Source organism: Papaver somniferum, unplaced genomic scaffold (genome assembly GCF_003573695.1).
Source record: "Papaver somniferum cultivar HN1 unplaced genomic scaffold, ASM357369v1 unplaced-scaffold_16, whole genome shotgun sequence".
In the NCBI taxonomy this organism is placed as follows: Eukaryota; Viridiplantae; Streptophyta; class Magnoliopsida; order Ranunculales; family Papaveraceae; genus Papaver; species Papaver somniferum.
The window spans coordinates 1471329-1488254 of NW_020625486.1; positions in this window are offsets into that span (position 1 = coordinate 1471329).

Sequence of the window (16926 nt, forward strand, 5' to 3'; positions counted from 1 at the left end):
TTATAATGGTTCTTAGCTAATTCTTCCACTCCCCGGATATGAACTACAGTAGAAACTCTTTAAATTAATAGCCCTGGGACCACAAAAATCTATTAATTTAGAGAGATTATTAATTTAGTGAGTTGAATTTTAGCTTATGCAAGCCTAGTTGGGATCATAAAATGTTATTATTTTAAGGAGATAATTAATTTAAAGAGTTTCTACTGTATTCACTATAACGGAAGTTGTGTGAGTTATCAAGAATTTCTATCGAGTTAACTTTAGAGGGTATTTCGTCCAGAATATATTGAAATCCAAATCATTTATAGATCAGCGAGCTGAGTACGAGTTTCCCACTCCCTTGATCCAAATACCCCCTCCCTATAACAAATTCGCATACATCGTCTACGTGATAAAAATTTGGATATGCCGAACAGGTTTGGGTCATTTACCAAATTTTCGGTTACATAATACTCCTTTCGTTACTAAAAACAAAGTCACTTTTTCTTTTTCAATTTGGCCTAGTTTTTTGTTAAAATGAAAAAGTATATATATAGTACCATTTCTTTTCATGAACGGAGGTAATATTTTTTTGGATCTGGAAATGATAGATTTGAACTATTATTGAGTTATGCAGTGGACTTTTATGTCACAATGATAAATTTACATCCATATTCCTTTAAATTCTTTATTATACTCTTCTTTTATTTCCTCCAAGGTTGCATCATCTTCAGCATTAAATTCGATGTTGTTAGTTTTCAAATCTTTGGCCCATTTTATTGCTAATTTTGCTCCTCTAGCTCCGCTGACTCCAGGGATATTGTCTTTGTAGCTTATTTCTGCCACCCATATTTCTGAATATGACATAGCAATCAGAGCATAGTTGGTATAAGAGTAAGAATTTAAATTTTCTTCCATGTTATGAGAGACCATGAAACTTATGCTAATAGTGATTCCAAATTTCTGCTTATGATCCCTGACAAGTCTGTCTATGTTATCTTGTTCATTTCTCTGGTATTAGAGAATGTTCAAGATATAACTTTAGCTATGCATGACATTGTCGAAAGATGAAAGATATTGTCTGATCTTGTTGGCAGTAGTAACGGCAAGACTAGTTTCACATCTAGCTTTCCAGATAAATCAACAAGTGGTAGCAACTATGGAGATCCAGTTGTTTTTATGATTCTTAGGATGATACCAAGAGTTGAGCCATTCAGAAAAGTTGCAGTTTCTCTAAAAATCTGATGTTGATGACCAAAGAGATTTGTTCAGACAACAGAAGCATATGGATGGGAGATTATGGTACGGGTTATATATCCTCCTTTGCGATGTTTCATAAGTTACATGTGGGATCAATGTAGCTGAAACTACTAGCAGTTTTACCATTTGTAGGCAGAATTTCATGAGCAAATTTCCGTATGAGCATTTGAATGAATAATGGGATGTGTCCAGTCTCCACATCTCTATCCAAACTGGGTTTTGGATATTTTCTTTGAACTTGTCATGGATTTTTTTTATCATATAAAGATTCGAATGTAAAATTCTCTTTAAAATTGAGACTCCGGACAATGGTATCTATCTTCTGATTATTGATAATGGTGTTCTTGATAGTAGTTTAATCCTCCTGTGAAGACCATATATCAAGAGTATCCAGATCACATTTCCGTCTAATGTTGATGAGTTGGTTGACAATAGTTAGGTTATTGGGGCAAAGTTGAGGCTTAGTAGTTATATTGTCCTTTTTTGGAGCCATATGTCTTCCCAGTTATAGGTTTCACATTTTAACCCTTGTCTCATCCAACTTTTTCTATACCTTACATCCATCGACCTTGTTTCAATACGTTGGTATCCTTTCAGAAAACCCTACTTTAGGGTGCGATTATGTTCTCCTTTTCCTTTTAAAATTAAAATTATATTAAAATAAAATAAAAAGTTATACATTACATAATTACGATTTATTTTGAAACAACCAATAGAAATATTGTATTACATGTACACTCTTCAGAGGAGTGTGCAAAAAATTGGACTCCCCAAATTAAGAGTAATAATTGTATTATAATAGAATGATACACACACGGGGGCCCTCAAATGGCTACCATCATAATATTATGTATGACGAAAATGGATGAAGGTTAAATTGTTATAAAAGGTTCCATTTAATCAAACGATCAATCTGCACTCAAAGATTATTTAAGAAAAAAAAATATACTCCCTCCGTCCCATTATTAAGTGACTTATTTACTTTTGGATTTCGTCCCACTATTAAGTGACATGTATCACTAAACAAGGAGATATTTCTAGAATTATCCTTTTAATTGATTATAAGAATATACATAATTTGATAGGCACGTTTGTATTCGTTAGTAGGTGCTTTAAAATTCTTTTCAATGGTATAAAGTTTGCGAACATCCGTGGTGTAGTTTCGGAGATAAATCATTTCAAAATTTCATTAATTATTATCCATAAGGGTATAATTGTAAAAAAAATGCTTAAAAATCTCTTTTCCCTTGTTTGCCTTAAAAATTGTGCAAACTTAAACTCGGTCACTTAATAGTGGGACGGAGGGAGTATTAAAGGATGATAATATTCATATTCCCATTGCAGCATTAGAAATGGATAAATGTACCCAAAATAAAGAAACTTACTCTTTTAGAAGTTGAGGAATGATCCAATGACATAGTTAGAATGACATTTGTTTGACATTTTGGCGCCATTTTTATTCTTCGTAAAAATCAAATATAATAAATATGTATTAATCTTTTTATGACATACTTCTCTTATAAAGATCTACCTTCCCAACAAAAATGAGCGTATTTCAAGATATAAAATCTCACTATCTGTAAATTTTAATTACAACCGATACTCTTCAACGTCTCTGAAAACACTCATTTTTGGTAGGAAGGTAGATCTTTATAAGAGGAATATGTCAAAAACATAATTACCTTCAACTTATAAGAAGAATATTTCGTAAATAATTAGCTTCACAAAGTATTGCATGTTAGAGCACTGCTCGGTCGAACTCGCAAGCGTTGCTATCTCAAGCTTGTTTGTCAAGTTTAATTTTCAAAACTATAAGTCTTGATTTCTAGTCTACTTATAGCTATGTCTCATATTAGGATAGAATGTGTAGTTGAGCTTTAGACTTCACGGCTTCCATCTATTGAAGACGAATAATATTAAGGGGAGTGTACGGAACTTCATCAACAAAAGGTATGTAGAGACTTGAAATCATCTATCACTCAGAAGTCTATTTCTATTGTATCTCCTATTGAGACAAAAGTCGTATAGCTATATAGACTTTACACTGCACACATTTGATATTTCGAGCTGAGTTTAACTTGCTTATATCTTTGTCGAAATATGTGTCGGAAAGATTTTTGCTTTAACCAAGTTCATCATTGTTCTTGACGAAAGTCAAAAGATGATCATGTGAAAATCACCTGGTAACTTCTTACATGATTTGTGTGAGACAATCATTTGATATAGGATCGGAATGTTGATCATTCGATTACTTGAAAATTGCTTTGAAGCTAATAGTTTTTGTGAGACATCTATTATCGTCTTCTAAGAATGTTTCAATAATTGAAATGAGAGTTAAGAGATAAAACCCATGTCTGGATACATTATGGTTTGTGTACTTAGTGTACGAACTGTTTTGTCGGAATTCAGGACCGGAAGTTTGCATACTCGTTCACAAATTTATTGAACTGTTTAGGTCAGGGTACTTAAGTTTACATACCCGTTTGCAAACTGATTTAACTGTTGAAGTAGTCCGTGAAATTTTGCGTACCCGTTCGAAAACGGTTTCAACTGAGTTCGGTCCGGAGCTAAAGTTTGCGTACTCGTTTGTAAACGGTCGGCTTATGACCAATGTCTGAAACTTAAGTTCGGGTACTCATTCGCAAACTTAAGTGGTTCAAGTTCTTAAATCGTTTAAGTATGATTTCATACTCATGAACAAATACATTTATAAATTAAGGAATGCAATCTTTGCAAACCGTGGCTAAACTGTCCATGAACTGATTCTTTTCAATCAAACCGATTTTGCTTCAGTTGTGTCCTGTATACTTCTATGAGAATATAAACAATTGAAAAACTCTATGAGTAACACAATTAGATTCATTTGATTATCAATTGATCCAGAAGTGTTAAGATGAACAAGGCTAAGAGAAAAGTGTTCATATGGCTAACTTCGGTTAACTGTTATGGAGCCAACTCAATGTACACTTTTAGGTACGTTACCCATATCTAAATGAAGGTATATATATTTCATTTGTGTGTAACAATCTAAGTTAATCTAACAGTTGAAAGATATTAGCTTGAATCTTAAATCAGGTTTCATCTAACAGTGAGTATTAATTGCTTGTTTCAAAGTTATCAAACCCTGATTTGAAGACTATATAGGGAGAACTCTAGCAACTGGGAAACCTAATCCCCACACCTCCTGTGTGATATTAGTTGCGACTAGAGTCGATTCTCCTTTAACCTAGATTTTCCTAAAACCATTATAGGTTAACGACTTAAATATTTCATTAGGATTCTGAAGCCAAACCAATTATTTTCTCTGTAGTTGTGTGTTATGATCTTACTTTGTTCTATCGTGTTGAGTATTATCTTCTCTAAGATTTTCTCTAGATTTATATCCGATAAGTAAGATGTAAAAAGTAATCACAAATCTCTTCATCTCATTCTTTGTGATTTCGCAATAACTTGTTCTACTACCATACAATTAAGTTATTGTGAGGTGACTGATATTACTAGGCTGCTCCTCGGGAATATAAGTCTGGTGTATCAATTGTTTCATGTTCACCTTGATTTATCAAAATATGAAACAAAAACTCGTAGGTATTTCTGTGGGAGACAGGTTTATCTATTCAGTAGACTTTTCTGTATGAGACAGATTTGTTTCTCAAGTCTTCGACTTTGGGTCGTAACAACTCTTAGTTATGGGTGAGATCATCTAAGGGAATCAAGTGCGTAGAGTCCTGTTGGGATTCAGAGGCGTAAGAAACACGACTATACCTTTATAATCAGTGTGAGATTGGTTAGGGCTCAACTACATTCTAGTCCTAAGTTAACTTGTATTAGGCTAGAGTATGTAGCGGCTTAATACAGTATGGTGTTCAAATTGACTAGGTCCCGGGGTTTTCTGCATTTGCGGTTTCCTCGTTAACAAAATTTCTGGTGTCTGTGTTATTTCTTTTCCGCATTATATTTTTTATGTAATTGAAATATCACAGGTTGTGTGTATTCCAATCAATTAAATAATCCAACCTTGGTTGTTAATTTATATTGATTGACGAGGAAATTGTTATTTGGTACCGTTCAAATTGGATCTCATAATAATCAAGCTCGCGGATTTCTATCTGTTTGATTTGCTGATTACATTGAGAAAAAAAGATATAACTCTTGGATGTACTTTCCTCGATTGAGTCTGACTGTCTAGTTGATTTTCTTGGAAATATATTGGAGTTAGTCCATACAGGTTGCCAAAACGAAATATTACAAGAAAAATGATGTCGAAATATCAGCCAAATGTTATTCTAACTATGTCATTGGATCCCCCCTAGAAATTGATTACAATTGCAATTGTATATGTCAAGGGAAAAATACTTATAGATGAGATAATGAACCAGAAAATTTCCTTTGAAGGAAACTGCAGTCACAAGGTGGTTACCACATACAAATTCGGACAACTAAGTACAAAGGGGAAGTGAATGAATTCAATATTTATTTATTTATTTTTTATTAAACTATCTTATTTTGAGTTTGAATCCATGTTAAACGAGTTGGTTATGTTTAAATTTGTATTGTGTTTCTATTTGTTATTACTTTCTCTTGTAACCAAGAATGTTTGACTCTTTATTTGCTATGATATGCAAATCCACTTCACTATATAAGCACATCTTTTTACAGATCACTATATATACAATGCTTGTACTTGACTTTGAAATAAATATAGAGTTGATAAATATTATACCGTTCTATATATTCTTGCTTTTAAGCTGATAAAGTCATTGTAGAAATTGTTTGTGACTTGATATTTAAATTATGGAGTACGAAGATCTGTCAAGAATTTTTTGAGCAGTGTAGATATTTTCTTGAAAAGGTTTTGCTTGTACTTAAAAAATATTTTCTTCCTGGTATGCTGGTACAGTAGTAGCGTTTCTTGTTGATTTTTTCAAGTGTTTTTAGTTTGTTTCCTAATAGGTGCGTCTAAATATTGTTTCAAGCATATTCTCATATTTTAACAAAGAAAAAACCTATGTTCATTTGTCTTTTCTTATTATTATTCATCATGCACTTACCTGTATGATTTTGTTTTAAGGCAGTGACAAGCTTTGCAGTATTTGTGGTCATAAACTGATAGAATGAATCGATGAGCACAAGGAAGCTCCGCTAAGAGGTATATATGTTGAGATAATTTGAAGGAATTTCAAATTGTGTAAAACAGTTGTAATTGTTTCATAGTGCGTCAACTCAATTTGTAATATTAAAAATTCTGAAATTTCCGATTGTGATCTTTTTTCTTCTTTATAATTATATAGTTTGAGACATTTATAAACAACATAAAAGCTCTAATTAATTAATTAATTAATTAAGAAACACTTGTAAAGGTCTTTTATCCGTCTCGAAAGTTTGGTATAGTGGAACTAAAGAATTTTCTGGGGTTAGTAGCGTTAAGTTAGATATGTCCAAAGCCTCTGATTTGTTGAAACCACGCAGCAACACATAACATTGTCAATAGTTTCAGAATACCTTCAGAGTTAGTAAGTTGGATTTTATCAATGGAAGCACAAATATATTCCAGTTCTTTAAATACTGGTGTTCTCGTGATTTCACCAGCGTCATTGCTTGGCGGAGTCGCATCAGATGCAAAAGTATTTAGGTCATGTATATCTTGATTTACCAACTCTTTCAACATACCATCGGCTTCTCTAGAAACACTTAATCCAGCAACTGCCATACCCGTTGTAGCCTCAAACACCGAAGGAAGATATATTATCAGCATGAAGCTTGTCGATACACCTTTTCAACAAAATTGATGCAGACAATACAATGTCAACAAAGTTATTCTGTTTAGAAGATACATAGTTAACTAATGAAAAAGTAACAATCAATATCTTCGGAATAGTGATCTCATCCGCCCTCTAAGACACCAAATTGTTTCAAGAAGAGCAAAGTTTTTATTTTTTTTATTTTTTTATTAAACTACCTTATTTTGAGTTTTAATCCATGTTAAAGGAGTTGGTTATGTTCAATTTCGTAATGTGTTTCTATTTGTTACTATTTTTTCTCGTAATCCAAGAATGTTTTGTTGTGATTAACAAATTTACGAGTCTTCAACTTGCTCGAGATATTTCCATTTACAAAAATAGAAAAATCTAGGTGTACCGTGAATGATCACTTCTTGGTATGGTGGAAAGTATACTTGAACTTGAAATGTCTAAAATCTAACACGTTTTAATTTATATTCGAACGCATGCATGTTTTTTCTTTTTAGTCAAAGTAGTTGTTACATTTATCCTTTGTATGTATATCGAACTTGTAGGTCTGGATCACATCTATGATCTTTCAGATGAGTCGAAGGTTCTCACCTCTCTCTGAACCTTGTCTTTCTTACATTTCTTTTTTCTTCCATGATGTGACTATTTTTATTGGGTTTCTTAAACTTTGTGTTTCTATTCCAGTATTAAGGATTATATTCATAGGTTTGGCTGAAAAACTCGTGGTTAAGTTGCCAAAGGGCATGTTTTTTTATTCTTCTTAATACCGGAAGAAACGCAGTTCCAAAAATATTTGAAGGTTTTTCTTTAATTCTTTGAAACACAAGTGTATTGTTCTTTGATATACTTTTTAAATTTTATATTATGGATAGTCCTAAATTCATACTCCATGTGGTGTTTATTATTTATTTGCAAGTAGTAAAAGTATCCGTGAAAAATTATGAATTTGACGAAAAAAAGTTATTATAAAACCTATAACTTAACTTGGTTTTTTTTCTTGTTGGATTTGACACCTCCCGACGGGTTTAAGAAGAACCCAAAACCTTACATATATGGACTTAACTTGGTTTTTTTTCTTGTGAGCAAAACAATAGTTCCACAAAAAGAAAAATAAAAGAAGTCTGAAATATCATTTATCTGCATGCGTAAGAATTTCACTCATTTATTTGTAGAAGTTTATAATTTTTTATTTTATTTTGGGTATGAATAAGAGCATAAAGTAACATAAAATAGTATGATCGCAGACAAAATTTTATCGAACTCAAAGTATGAGGACAAAACAAAACAAAACATTACAAAAAAAAATGTACCTGTCATGTGAGATTTGTAGTCGGGATAAGGACAATAACACTAGTTCCATCGTTAACATTAAACTCTAAAGAATGCTTGAGATCGATTGTTGATATCGAGAATGCTAAAGTCTTCCTAGAACCTGAAGTTATAACACCAACATCCTTTCCTTCCAGAAGAGGTGGAATACATTTAGCTTGAATCTGCAGTAGTATTTAAGATACATATCATTGCATATAATATCCCTTCGGAAGATTTGTTTCAAAGAAAAACATAATCTTAAAGTGCAACATTCTTTGTAAATTAGCAACAAAAAAAACAGTGTACAATAATGTTATATAATTCCATGTACATTCGACTCCATAGGTCATGTTATCTAACTTTGAGATAACAAAGGTTTTCCGAAAGGCTATCACAAGTGTGTCATGGCTCGCAAGTCGAGGGCAGTCATAAATCGATGGTCTTTCAGGTGGTTCAACAATTGGAACGAAGTACAAAAATGGAATCTAAACAGTAATAAAGAAAAAAATGTGCATAAATTAATCATATTGGTGGGGAAAAGATATTGTTATCCTTTTTCGTAAATTTATTTTTAAATATATGAATGCTGTGAATTTTTCATTATCAAACCAATTGTAAAAGGAATTGGCCAATTGGGTTCATATTTTTCCAAAAAAAAATGGTAAATTTTAACATTTTTTTCTTCAATAATTAGATTATATGATCGCTATTAATTTTAGTTTGAACTTTTCCAGACAACAAGGTAGAAATATTAATATAATTTAGAAAAATTTATAAAGTTAATACAACATTTAAACTAGGAATTCGTTATATCCATAATATGGATATTTTCATTTTCTTATCAACGGGATGATCAACTGATTATCACGTCTTTTCATAAACAAATTTACTATCGACGATTATCGTTAATATTGATAACAATTTTACTGATAAAGCTAGTTTATTTATTTTTTATTTTAAAAATAATAACTATTACCAATGTAACAAGTGTATTATTATTTCATGAAATACTCCTTATATGTAGTTTAAAATCTAGTTTAAGTGATAATGTATGTTCTTTCCTATTAAAAAAAAGTGTATTATTATTTCATTCCTATACTGTAGGTTATCCAAGTAGATATGCCATATATTTTCTTTTTCCAAAATTAAATTATAAAAAAACAACGAATTTTCCATCGTAACCGATATGATTTTTTTCTTTTATTTATATACACACTCTTTAAAGAAGTGTTAACAAAGTTAGATTCCAAGTCATCTAAAAAGGTCTTTACCTAGCTTGATTACAGTAATCCTAGGTAAATGCCCAACACGTCCTACTCGTAGGTGTGGACATGTAACCTACGGTAAATACTCTACACGCCCCAAACATGGTATTAGACAGTGATAGCAAGTTGTTAGATGGATGCACTTAGAAGTTGTTTGGGTGCACCCGAAAAATTAAACTTTTCATCTTAATTATATTTGGAAAGTATAAGTTAGACTGGAAGCTAAATGGGTATATGGATCCTATTTAGAAGGGAAGCATGTACAAACTAAGTTCTGAATCATAATTCTCAGTTTAGTGAGTTCGAGAAGCAACACGTCAACGTTTTTAAAATGGAAGTTACTTCGAAAAAGCAAACAACATCATGCATACACAAAAATGTAAGATGAAAATACGCGTATTTATAACTCTCCTGATATACTGAACATTAGGCATGTGAGCCCAAATGGTATTGAGCCTAAAACACGTACACATGGCATCAGGTCACAAGACCATAAATGGAACCTTCAATGCAATCTATTCTGCTCTAGTTTTCATTGAATGCTGACAAAAATATCATTGGGTATAAAACACACATATTTTGACTGTTGGTCAAGTTTTAGAGAATCAACAATGCGGTTGTACGTACTGTCACTGGGTCTTAAACCCTACAAATGGTGACAATAATATCATTTAATCCCCAACTTTACCCTGTTACATTTTATTTGTATTTTGAAAGAAAATGTGATCCTTTAACTTCATTAATATAATAAAACTCCATAAATTTTGTTTTTATACATTCTTGGAAAACATAACAAAATAGAAATATCTTGTATCACAGTAACAAATAAACTGTTAAACATCTTATGTATTAAACACATGATTTCAAAGAGGAAATCGATGATACTTGAGAAATAACCATTACATATAGCTTCTGGCACTCTGATTCAGAGAATTTTATTCTTCAGTAAGATAAAAATGATTCTAAAAATAATTTCATACACCAAGACACCATCATTACGATATAACTATTTATCTTGAACCATAATATAGACTCGCGTCACGCCGGGAAATATTTTGATCTCACATTACGCGATCAATTTTTGGACTCTCAGCCGTGTGTTGATGGTGGATTTTAGTTCAGGGCTAAAATTATAAAGCCAATATTTAATGCCCTGTCACCCTGCAAAGGGAAAGGCCTTTTAAGAAGTGATGAGTGCAGAAAACCTCCTCGCTTTATTTAAAGCAATTCAATATATATACATGAAACCAAGTAAGAATGGTACAGCAATCCCAGATATTCTGTGAATTCTGTTAGCATTATTAATTGAGGCATGATTTGCCTAGTATTTTCCGTTTTATGTTCTCAACCGAACTCTCATCATTGAAATGACATGACGATTAAGTGTTCACTCTCAGCAGAGTAGCATGAATCTCCCGAAGTGCCAATATTGAGATCTGCATGAAATACCCACATATGCTAAATCACTCTCTAACAAAGAGAATATTGCATCGACCCACTTTTGATTAAGGTTAGCTCGATCAAACATGTTGAAATTCCTTAAGGGAAACCTAGACTGTCCATATCAGTCTCAGAAACGACCACGACCGCACAAATTGGCCGCGCAATTTAACAATCCTAGCCAAATCCTGGAAGGAATGGGCAACCATCATGATGACCGTCGGCGGGCCCACCAGTGGTCCGACCAATCGGACCTTGCCCAAACACCTCCAAGCACCGTCAAACGCCAACCCCAAGTAGGGTGGTCGCGCTGCTGGAAAATGAATTCGAACGGACATGGACTTTCCATAGCAGTCTCAAAAGTATCATATCGTTCCAACTTTTCCAGCTTGGCTGGACGAGTTAGATTGCTTCAGCAAAAAGACTGTGAGAGCAATCATAGATGTTCCCAGGACAATAATCAAGAGTATTCATCCATGCTTTAGTTATCTCTCTTACCTATGTTTCAGGATTTTTTGAAGAGACTTGAACACACATAAGACCAGTTCATTATTATGGCTCTTCTAGATATTCTTATCCTTTACATTGACTAACAGAGTTCCTTTTTGAGACTTTCTTTTGCTACGTCTGAGAATTTTCTTAAGTTTCTATATAATCAGAGACAACGTAGAAATAAAGCAATTCTCACTTTTCTCGTTCGTCAAATTAGGAAGACAGGTCTTACAATTAGGAGAAGTTACATGATTACTAGACGAATCATGGTCATCTCTTGACATGTATTCGCGATCGAAAATTCTAATTTTTCCGACAAATGTGTTTCGCGAAAGAGTATTAAGGTTATTTCCCTCAACGATGGCATGTCTTTTAGATTCGTATCTGGATGTCAGCGATCGGAGGATTTTCATCACAATTTCCTTTTCAGGAATGATCTTACCCAATGCATATGATGCATTAACAATTTCAGACAGTTTGTGATAAAAATCGTCGAATGAATCTTCTTCTGCCATATAAAGGTCTTCCCATTCCGAAATAAGGTTTTGAAGCCTAGCTTCCTTTTCACTGGGGTTACCTTCCAAAACGCTTTCTAAAGCATCCCAAGCTTCTTTAGACATAGTGCACGAGGCCACATGATGTCTAAGATTTGGGGTAATAGCAACCCGTCGGAGTTTTTCGTTGCAGCAACTAACTCGGCAGTATTGTACATAAATAAATATTTTGGAACAACAAAATCACTTTCCATAACAACGGGAGTCTCATAGACATTCACAACATATATCCATGATTGGAAGTCATGCGGCTTAAGAAATGTACGCATAACAACTTTCCACCATAGATAGTTTGAGACATCGAGGACTGGTGGTACGTTTACAGAGATAGTACTTCCGTCCATAGAGTCAGATCGCTACAAACACGGACTTGTAAGGTCTCAAACGTGTTTGCCTGCTCTGATACCAATTGAAAAAGCGGGGGTTTAACAACACCACCCAATATTTCTCTTAGCAATCTGTATGGACTAACTCCAAAATAATTTTCTAAAGAATCAACTAGACAGTCAGACTCAATCTAGATTAAAGTATCTTAAGGAGTTAATATCTCTCACTTGTTTTGATTTACTCAAGATAAAACAATAGCGAGTCTTTAATCAAACACGAGGAATAACTTGGACGGTACCAAAGACAATTATCCAAGGATCAATCAATATCAATCAATAACCAAGGTTGGATTTCCAATTGATGATCTTAACGCACAACCTGTATGATTTCAATTATACAAAATATAATGCGGAAAGAAATAACACAGACACCAGAAGTTTTGTTAACGAGGAAATCGCAAATGCAGAAAAACCCCGGGACCTAGTCCAGATTGAATACACACTGTATTAAGCCGCTACAGACACTAGCCTACTACAAGCTAACTTCGTACTGGACTATAGTTGAACCCCAATCAGTCTCTCACCGATCCAAGGTACAATTGTACTCCCTACGCCTCTGATCCCAGCAGGATACTGCGCACTTGATTCCCTTAGATGATCTCACCCGCAACTAAGAGTTGCTGCAACCCAAAATCGCAGACTTGATAATAAACAAATCTGTCTCACACAGAAAAATCTATCAAAGGATAAATATGTCTCCCACAGAAAAACCCTAGGTTTTGTTCCGTCTTATGATATGAAATCAAGGTGAACAGGAACCAATTGATAATCCAGTCTTATATTCCCGAAGAACAACCTAGACAATCAATCACCTCTCAACGATCTTTCTTGACTACACAAGAAGATGTCGAGGAATAACAAATAGTGAGACGAAGATGTTTGTGACTTCTTTTATCTTGCCTATCAGAGAACTCTCACGATCTCAATCCAATCAATAGATTGTACTCGTACGATAGAAGATGCAATATCAGATCACACAACTACGATAAAAGTAGTATCTGTCTGGCTTCACAATCCCAATGAAGTCTTTAAGTCGTTAACCTGGTTTTAGAGAAGAAAAGCAAAGGTTAAAGGAGAATCGACTATAGCGAGCGCACTAGTATCACACAGGCGTGTGGGGATTAGTTTTTCCCAATGCTAGATATCTCCTTTATATAGCCCTCAAATCAGGATTTTCCCTTAGTTACAAAGCAATCCATATTCAGCGTTAGATGAAAACTTGATTAAGATTCAAGTTAATATTTCTCAATCGTTAGATCGAAAACTTATCTTGTCACACACACTTGGGTATCAGTTTACTGGGTTTGTGAAAACCATGCCCAAACGTGTACGTGTATGTTGGTTCAACATAGTAACCCAAAAGGTTAACCATATGAGCATCTCATATTAACCTTGTTCCTCCTCACCATAACTAGTTCAATTGACTCAAATGAACTAGTTAGAGAGTTGTTCAATTGCTATGAGATCTAATGTAACTACACAAGACACAATTGAAACAAAGATGATTCGATTCAATTGAATCGACTCATGAACTTTATAGCCACGGTTTGCATAAAGCATCCCTTAGTAATTTAAGTTTCATGTTCAGAGCACATTTTAGATCATAACCACTTAAGATCGCAAACAAGTTTGCGGACTTAAGATAACCGGCAAAGTTTTCCAAACTCAGCAGAAAATCTCGACAAGGAGACTTCAGCCAGTTCGCGGACTTACACGCAAACGAGTTTTTGGAAATCCCAGCAGAATTTCTCGGGAAGAGAAAGTTCGCCAGTTCGCGGACTTGTACTCACGCAAAATATTTTCCGGTTTCACTTGATTAACAAAGTTCGCAAACTTTGGTTCAAGGAATAGGACTTATGCACATATGTGTTACCACATAATGCTTATATCCATCATTGGTTATATAGACCTAAACTCTCATTCCAATCACTGAAACATTCTCAGAGGACGTTATTCATTCGTTATTCACAGACCTTTCTCGTCAGAGCAATCTCCAAAGTAATTGAAACTTTTCATGACTTTCGTCACTAGGTGAAGATAAACCAGATCAAATAGAAACGCTTTTCCAACACACGATTTCGAGAAAAAGATAAGTAGAGTATACTCATCTCGAAATGTTAAGTATGTATGATCCAGTCTATATAGCATACGACTTTTGTCTCATAAGAAGTAGGAGATATAATAGATATACTTTTGAGTGATAGATAAGTTCAAGTTTCCACATACCTTTTTGTTGATGAATTTCCATGGTTCCTTGAGTAGATCTTCGTCGTTGTATGATGAATCGCCATGAAATCCTTGAGCTCAACTACACTTTTATATCCTAGTCCGAGACTTATCTATAATAGACTATAAATCAAGACTCATAGTTTTGATCACTAACATTGACAAACATGCTTGATATAGCAACGCATGCAAGGTCGACCGAGTTATGCTCTAACAAACTCCATAAATAACTTAGTTATTTAACATAATAGCACATCATGCTATTTTTTTGCGGCAGGTCCCACGACTTGACCCACTCATTCGAGACATCAAACATGTCACAAACTGGGGGATACTTACCGGGGTATTGGTCTGGCGGTTTACAGCGTGCGGCTTGCAACACGCCCATTACGAGAACGTGTCAGTAAAAGATAAACGGTTAACGTGATGAGGGAAAGTGGGAAAAGACGTGATCGTGTGGCAATCACCATCCCTACACGACCCCACTAATCCATCACTTAACTTCTTCCACTTCCTACGAGATGAGGATTCAACTCAAATGACTTGTATAAATAGGTTCTTCGACCTATTTTCAAACACACAGAAAACCAAGTTGTTGTTAACACCGTATCCAAACACACCAAGAACTGATAGCTTACATTGTGAAAGCCAGTTCAACGTTCTGATACAAGTCATAAACAACTAACACCTTCACAATCTCAAACACCTTCTTCGCTTCCCTCCCTAAGATCAACCCTTCTCCTTCACTTTGTGACCCAAGCAAGTGTGTAACGACAATTTCTTGGTTTAGGACAGAATATTACAGATTGATCTCTCGAATCTAAAGTACTCCAGTGTAGTGTATTTGTTTAGGGTTTAGTTTCGTTTGTCATCAACACACCCAAATTTACCAAAAATAGCAGAATCAGTTTTCACTCATAAACAACTGGCGACCACAGTGGGAGATTGATCTCTCGGTTGCAAAATCAATATTCATTCCAGTTTTCTCAATTTAAAAAGGGTGAATCTTAGATCCAATTCAATCATTAAGTTCAATTTAGATTCAACAACCAATTTCAATCCTGATGTTCCATTCGCTAAGAAGCTTCACAAAAATGCATTTTCAAGCAATGCTATAGGAAATGCCTTGGATGGCGGAGCACCAGTAAATATCCCAGATGAAAGGACCAGAAATCCACGTGAAGACATAAGGAGACGTGGCTAATACCTAAAAGAGCACAACGGTATCTCTCGAAGGTCCGGATGAAGAAACCGATTTCTCTGCAACACCACGAGTGTTGTATGGAGCAAGCCAGAAATGCCTCAAAGGGTCCACACCCAAAAAGTGAAGATTCGAGTAGCTATTGTTCCAGTATGGATATAGTCGAAAACAAATCTCAACATCATTGGAGTCCCAGGAAGACACCTGCAGAGATCACAAAAGAAAAAGTCTATCTCTATTCCACCACTGCTACCAATTTAAAATCAGGAGAATCCGCTATCACTTCATCAACAAAAAGTGTAGATCCAAAACATGGCGTAATTCCGAGAATTCGTACATCTACAATAAAAAAAAGAGGCTTGATCCATCTTCAAAACATCATAAAGGATTCGCCTATTATGTCAATCTGGATAACAACGAGACACTCCCTTAGGCGTGACACCTCCAATCACCGGAGCCATAGCCGCCGTCGCCACCAATATTTCTTTGAGTGTAACACCCCCGGTCGTTACTAGAGCTACTGCCACTTCCCCATCAGGACGAGAGACCGGATGAGCCAGAGGAGGCCAACCCCTATCATTGTTGATTTGATGGAAAGACGAGAAGTTCTCCCTAATGTTCAGACGGACATGACTACAACTCAGAAAGAGGTACTCACTTTCCTAAAGACCTTTATGGAGCGACTACCACAAGATCCGCGTCATCCCATAGAAGCAATGAAGATCACTTTCAACACTTTTGGTGCAACAACTTCAACGGGCGTGCATTCATAGATGAAGAAGTTCGTGTTTCTCCTGAGCACTCAAGGGAAAGAATCAGCCGTCCAATTTCATCACACGTGAGTATCTAGAACGACTTCTCCAGAATTGAGGCAACGAAAACCCGATAGACCTGCACCAGCATCAGCCTCCTTATCCTCCTGATGTGCAAAGAGTTTATCTTTCGAGAGGATACTCCTCTCCTTAATTTACTTTTATGACGGAACTGGTAATGCTCGTGGACACATCTCTCGTTTTCTGGAGTCATTAGGAGAGCACAAATACAATCATGTCCTCTGCTTGAAAG